Source organism: Salvelinus namaycush, chromosome 10 (assembly GCF_016432855.1).
Source record: "Salvelinus namaycush isolate Seneca chromosome 10, SaNama_1.0, whole genome shotgun sequence".
Lineage (NCBI taxonomy): Eukaryota > Metazoa > Chordata > Actinopteri > Salmoniformes > Salmonidae > Salvelinus > Salvelinus namaycush.
In genome coordinates this window covers 13,251,687-13,258,745 of record NC_052316.1, presented here as the reverse complement: position 1 = coordinate 13,258,745, position 7,059 = coordinate 13,251,687, and positions in this window count along the sequence as shown.

Genomic DNA, 7,059 nt, shown 5'->3' with positions numbered 1-7,059 from the left:
CTCTCACTAAAAGCTTCACTCATACATAAATTATACTTAAACCCAAAATGGTTCTCCAGTAGATTATTAAGAAAAGCTCATCCTTTGTTCAAAAATTGCCTTTTTGACTTCATACAGATTACAACTTCTCATTTCCGACTAATTGAAAATGACTTTTTTTTAAAAAGTATCACCCTTTCTTAAACAAGCCATACAAAGCTGGTTACAATCAGTTTTATCCTCCAGAAAAGAAAACAAATATTACAACAAATGTTATGGTTAAACTTAAATATACTGATTAATAAAAAACTATTATTTTGGGATTTTTTTTACAAATTTGTATTATAAATATTAATGATATTATGAATAGAAACGGAGGAGTTGTCACATATGCAGTTATCAAAAAAATATGAAAATATCCGCTCAATCCAAACTTACAACCAACTGATTGCAGCACTACCCCAAAAATGGAGGAGGCAAGTGGAAAAGGGAGAAGGTAGGGAACTTGTTTGCCTGCCATATATTAAATAATACAAATCGTCTGAAAGGAACTGGCATAAATAGAAAAATATACCAGTTTCATCGGAGGACAAAAATGTTGACAGCTGCGCCACACAGGTTGCAAAATAAATGGGAGGAGATTTTCAATGTACCAATTCCATGGCACATGGTTTATGAACTGGTACAAAAAATTACACTTGATTCAACACCTAGAGTTTTTCAATTTACACAAATGGAATAGACAAAAGGTGGAAATTATAGGCAATTAGCAAGACACCCCCAATAAAGGAGTGGTTCTGCAGGTGGTGACCACAGACCACTCCTTTATTGGGGGTGTCTTGCTAATTGCCTATAATTTCCACCTTTTGTCTATTCCATTTGCACAACAGCATGTGAAATTTATTGTCAATCAGTCTTGCTTCCTAAGTGGACAGTTTGATTTCACAGAAGTGTGATTGACTTGGAGTTACATTGTGTTGTTTAAGTGTTCCCTTTATTTTTTTGAGCAGTGTATATATATATATATATATGGGGCATACAACAATCTCAGCTCTGTAGATTTTACTGTAAAGAGACAGAATCAATTGATCATTCATTCTGGTATTGCCCCTATGTAGCTTGTTTCTGGACACAGGTTCAGGAATGGTTAAAAAAATCTAAAAAATAAACATGCACTTAAAATGAACCTTACAAATAGGAGTGTTGGGTGATTTGGAAAGCAATAGTCAGTCAATAAATAATGTAATAATACTCGTAGGAAAGGTTTTCATCTGTAGCTCACAATCTGTGGATAATAAACGATTAGAAAGGTTAAACATTTTTGTAAAACATCACAGCAGAATAAAAAAATATATGGCACATGGAAACCAAACGAGGGTGGTCTATGGTGATAGGTGGGATGGGCTGAGAGTGGCTGAGGGTTGTGATTAACGAGTTTATGTTTGGTAATGTATTATTGTTATGTGATTTCTTTATATAAAAAGTACCATGTATGTAAAATGTGTATGCAAAAATGTATGTATATGTAGCACAAACACTGTAAAAAAAAACTAAGATATTTGAGGGGGGGGGGGTTGTGATGGAGGGGTTAATAAAAAATAAAAAAAATTAAATTAAAAAAAACTCTCCCACCCCCAAAATTCCTTCCACCCCCCTACACATGGAATATTTCCCTCTCTTCCACATACTAGTACCTACAACAATACATCTACATATGTTTCACTATTTCATTAACCATATATTCCACACAAACCATTTACATGCTTGCAAACCAGATGTAATGACTTCAATGTCAAATCAAATCCAATTTTATTGATCGAGCACACATATTTTGGAGATGTTATCGCAGGTGCGGCGAAATGCTTATGTTTCTAGCTCCAACAGTAAGTAAAGTAATACAATACACACAAATTCCTAAAATAAGAAATATCATAACGAGCAATGTTAGAGTCTGGAATATAAATATATACAGTACCAGTCAAAAGTTTGGACACACATTTTCATTCAAGGGTTTTTCTTTATGTTTTACTATTTTCTACATTGTAGAATAATAGTGAAGACATCAAAACTATGAAATCACACATATGGAATCATGTAGTGACCAAAAAAGTGTTAAACAAATCCAAATATATTTTATATATTTGAGATTCTTCAAAGTAGCCACCCTTCGCCTCGATGACAGCTTTGCACACACTTGGCATTCTCTCAACCAGCTTAATTTAGGTAGTCACCTGGAATGTACTTTAATTAACAGGTGTGCCTTGTTAAAAGTCAGTTGTGTTGTGACAAGGTAGGGTTGGTATAAAGAAGATAGCCCTATTTGGTGAAAGACCAAGTCCATATTATGGCAAGAACAGCTCAAATACGCAAAGAGAAATGACAATCCATCATTACTTTAAGGCATGAAAGTCACTCAATCCGGGACATTTCAAGAACTTCAAAAGTTTCTTCAAGTGCAGTCGCAAAAACCATCAAGCGCTATGATGAAACTGGCTCTCATGAGGACCGCCACAGGAAAGGAAGTTACCTCTGCTGCAGATGATAAGTTCATTAGAGTTACCAGCCTCAAATTGCAGCCCAAATAAATGCTTCACAGAGTTTAAGTAACAGACACATCTCAACATCAACTGTTCAGAGGAGACTGCGTGAATCAGGCCTTCATGGTCGAATCGCTGCAAAGAAACCACTACTAAAGGACACCAATAAAGAAGAGACTTGCTTGGGCCAAGAAACATGAGCAATGGACATTAGACCGGTGTAAATCTGTCCTTTGGTCTGATGAGTCCAAATTTGAGATTTTTGGTTCCAACCGCTGTGTCTTTTTGAGACGGAGAGTAGGTGAACAGATGATCTCAGCATGTGTGGTTCCCACCGCAAAGCATGGAGGTGGTGGTGTGGGAGTGCTTTGCTGGTGACACTGTCAGTGATTTATTTAGAATTCAAGGCACACTTACCCAGCATGGCTACCACAGCAGTCTGCAGCGATACGCCATCCCATCTGGTTTGCGCTTAGTGGGACTATCATTTGTTTTTCAACAGGACAATGACCCAACACACCTCCAGGCTGTGTAAGGGCTATTTGACCAACAAGAAGAGTGATGGAATGCTGCATCAGATGACCTGGCCTCTACAATCACCGACCTTAACCCAATTGAGATGGCAGCCAACAAGTGCTCAGCATATGTGGGGAACTCCTTCAAGACTGGAAAAGCATTCCAGGTGAAGCTGGTTGAGAGAATGAGAAGAGTATGCAAAGCTGTCATCAAAGCAAAGGGTGGCTACTTTGAAGAAACTCAAATATAAAATATATTTTGATTTGTTTAAAACTTTTTTGGTCACTACATGAATCCATATGTGCTATTTCATAGTTTTGATGTCTTCACTACTATTCTACAATGTAGAAAATAAAAAAAAGAAAGAAAAACCCTTGAATGAGTAGGTGTGTCCAAACTTTTGACTGGTACTATATATAAAATTATTATTTTTGGGAAAATGATCCGTGGTCCTACAAAACGGGGGCCACCAGTTGCCAATACCTGATCTAGGGGGAGTGGATTTTTGCTGTGTTCATAGCAATAGCCAAGTGAGAAGGTGGTAACTGGTAATTACCAGTTGTGAAGTCGTAAATAGAAGTTGGGTGCACTGCATTCACGTTTTCAAACATTGAGGTCAATTTTTTTGCCCATAAAAAGTATATCCAGAGCTGCTGTGACTTTCTAATACAAAAGGAAGATGAACAGACTCAATTTTGTATCAACAACTTGTATTTTGTTCTTACCATAAACAATAACTGCTGAAGATGCCGCCATGCGTGCTGTCCTTTTTGTTGACAAATAACGTCCGAGGTGCAAGTGAGATGATAGAAGAGTTTCCAGCAATTACCAATTCACTGAACTCACTGTTGAGTTTGGATAAATGTGAGCTTACTATTTGCACCGTAGGAGCCAGTGGAGGCTGCTGAGGGGAGGACAGCTCATAATAATGGCTGGAATGAAGTAAATGGAATGGTATCAAACACATTTGATACCATTCCATTCACTCCATTTGCGCCATTACACTCCATTCCAGTTGATGCTCTGACCCAAGAGGAATGGGAGGTGGTGGAGGAGGTGTGCAGAGTCCTGGAACCCTTTGAGCAGGTCACTGTGGAGATCAATGGAGAGAGGTACAGTAAGCAGTTATTACTACATCATTATTTAATCCAGTATTATATATGTATATGAGCAGTAGATCCGAATGTAGTATCAGTAGACAAAACATGAACCTGAACTAATAAGTTACTGTTCTCTCTTTTCAGCTATGTGACATCCTCAAAAATGATACTCCCGTGTAAGGGTCTGCAGCGAATCACAGCCAGCCGCCAGAGAGAAGCAAATGTAACCACAGGACATGTGACAGAGTTTATGGGCACCCTATGTTCATCAATGGACAGAAAGTTCCACAGAATGGAATATAATCACATGCTATCAGAAACTGCTGCACTTGACCCCAGGTTTAAGAAGTTAGCCTTCAGTGATGCCAGAGCGATTGATGAGGCTCTTCAAAGAATAACCTCAGCAGCAGGGAGGGACAGCCCCAGCAGTCAGCTGGCTCAGGCACTGTTTGACGGGAGAGCAACTGGGGATGCAGCACAAAGGAATCCCTCAGCAGATGCCATAATGGAGGTCCGATCCTATTTGGAGGAGCCCCTGCTTCCTCTAAAGATCTGCAGATCCTCTGAGTTGGTGGAAGAACAAGGCCTCTGTCTACCCACGACTTACTAAAGTCATGACAGGGAGACTTTGCATAGTGGCCACATCCGTTCCCTCTGAGAGGGTCTTCTCGAAAAACGGGACAAAAATATATATTTTTATTTGATATGGTGCAATATTCTATTATGCTGTTCAGATTGTATTCGTTTTGAATGGTTAGATTTATATGCACTTTGTTTATATACATTAAAAAGTTATACTTTAAATGCAAATGTTTAATAGCATAACAAACCAATGCATTTTTTAAATCATTGTGGTTAAGGTAGAGTATGATTTAATTTAATAATTTAATTTGAATTGTTTTAACACCAATCATAGTCAAACTGTCGCAAACTGTTTGACAAGAAAAAATGCAAAACACATTTTTTTTAAAGAGACGTTTTGGAGCCAAAAGAGCCGTCTCACTGAAAAGAGCCGGAATGCCCATCACTAATTCAGTCTTCAGTGCATCAGCTGCTGTCTTACCAATCATAGTGTCTGCGAGGATAACAGCAGCAGGCACTCTAGCGAACCGCGCAAAGGATCACGGGCACTTGGCGCGAGCAGAGAACAGGTAAACAGTGCAATGCACACGCACGGAAACTAAATTTGAAAAAGTAGGCCTATAAATATAAAATAACTAGAGATTTCACACCAGTGACCCCAGTAAATGTTTTCCTGCTTATTATGATTTTAAAAACGAACATATTCTTATCCATTTTCAAAATTCTTCCCACGTACCTTCTGGTACCCCCTTTTTGGAAACACAGCTCTAGGACAAAGTGACTTATCAACATATTCGCCTATATTCACACTCCAGTGTAGTGGGATACACGGCACATCCAGAAGAGGACTGGCCATCCTTCAGAGCCTGGTTCCTCTAGGCTTCTTCCTAGGTTCTGGCCTTTCTAGGGAGTTTTTCCTAGCCACCGTGCTTCTACACCTGAATTGCTTGCTGTTTTAGGCTGGGTTTCTGTATAGCACTTTGTGACATCTGCTGATGTAAAAAGGGCTTTATACATACATTTGATTGATTGTAAGCAACTTTCAGTTGGTTGTGATACGCCAATGCAAATTTAAAGAAGAATAAGAAGTATGCTGGTATTTACGGAATTACGAGATGTGTAGGCAGCATAATGCCGCGTTCAAAACGACTGGGAACTCGTGAAAAATTTGCTCTGGCTGGGAAAAATAGATCTGAACGGTCATCCAACTCGTAATTCCACATCGAACTCGGGCCTCTTTATAGAGTTCCGACCTGAAGATCCCTGACATGATTTGACCTCGTATTTTTCCGAGTTTGCAGTTTTGAACGAGGCATTAGACATCACCGGAAGTGTAATTTAGATTAGTGTGACAAACTAGCTAACTACATACAAGCAAAACATTATCTAATTTCAGAATACACATTTTATGGAATGGTTGTGATTTCAAGTTGACAAGCTATAGAGTCACCTGTGGAATATTTTGCGGCCTTCACAGCGTTCGTGACATTATTTTGTCTGTATACATCTGTTGCGTCCATTTAACGTTAATGTACATCTTTAGCAGCTAACTAACTATCAGTCTACCTGCTCCAACTCGACTGACTGCATCGAGAGTTCTCCAACCCCAGAGTGGTCAGTAAATCAATGTACTTTCTTTCAAAGGTGTACATTTGTCTTAGTGGCTTGACTATGTTGTATGCTCATTGCTAGATGAGGAACACTCAACTCCCTTCGTTCTCTTATATCGAGACGGAGTATAGACATTGATAAATGGTCGCGGTATTTGTTAGGAACAACATTGAGTCAATAACTATTACTTGTAAAAAATAAGTTCGAAAACGCTTAACGTTACCTGTACATATGTTTATCCTGTACAACTGTGGTCCTTCCGCAGCGTGTTTTAAATTAATACTTTTAATAAAAACGTTTCAAATACAACCACCGACCTTTTCCTAATTTGTGTTGCTCAACTGCTGTTGTCAGACGTACAAAGTAAACCGAGCTTCAATCGGCACAAGCGCATTCGGACTGATTTGAGCAACACATATGAGGAAAAAGTCGGTGGTTGTATTCGATAATAAAAAATAAATACATTGTTGAATTTCAGCACCCCACGGAATGAACGTAGTTGTACAGCTAAGCAGTTTTAGAAGTATCGACTGTTGATGATTCAATGTTTTTGCTAGCAAATTGCGCGACCAGTTATCAATAGTGGATTTATTGAGCGTTCCTCAGGTAGGTCATTGCATGCTGGAGAACCTAGCTTCACGAAAAGCTCCTGTCTTTACAAGCTCAGCTTAGCTCTTCACAAAAGAATGTGTGCTGTTGCAAGAATCGCTGTTTTTTGGGGGGTGGGAAGAACA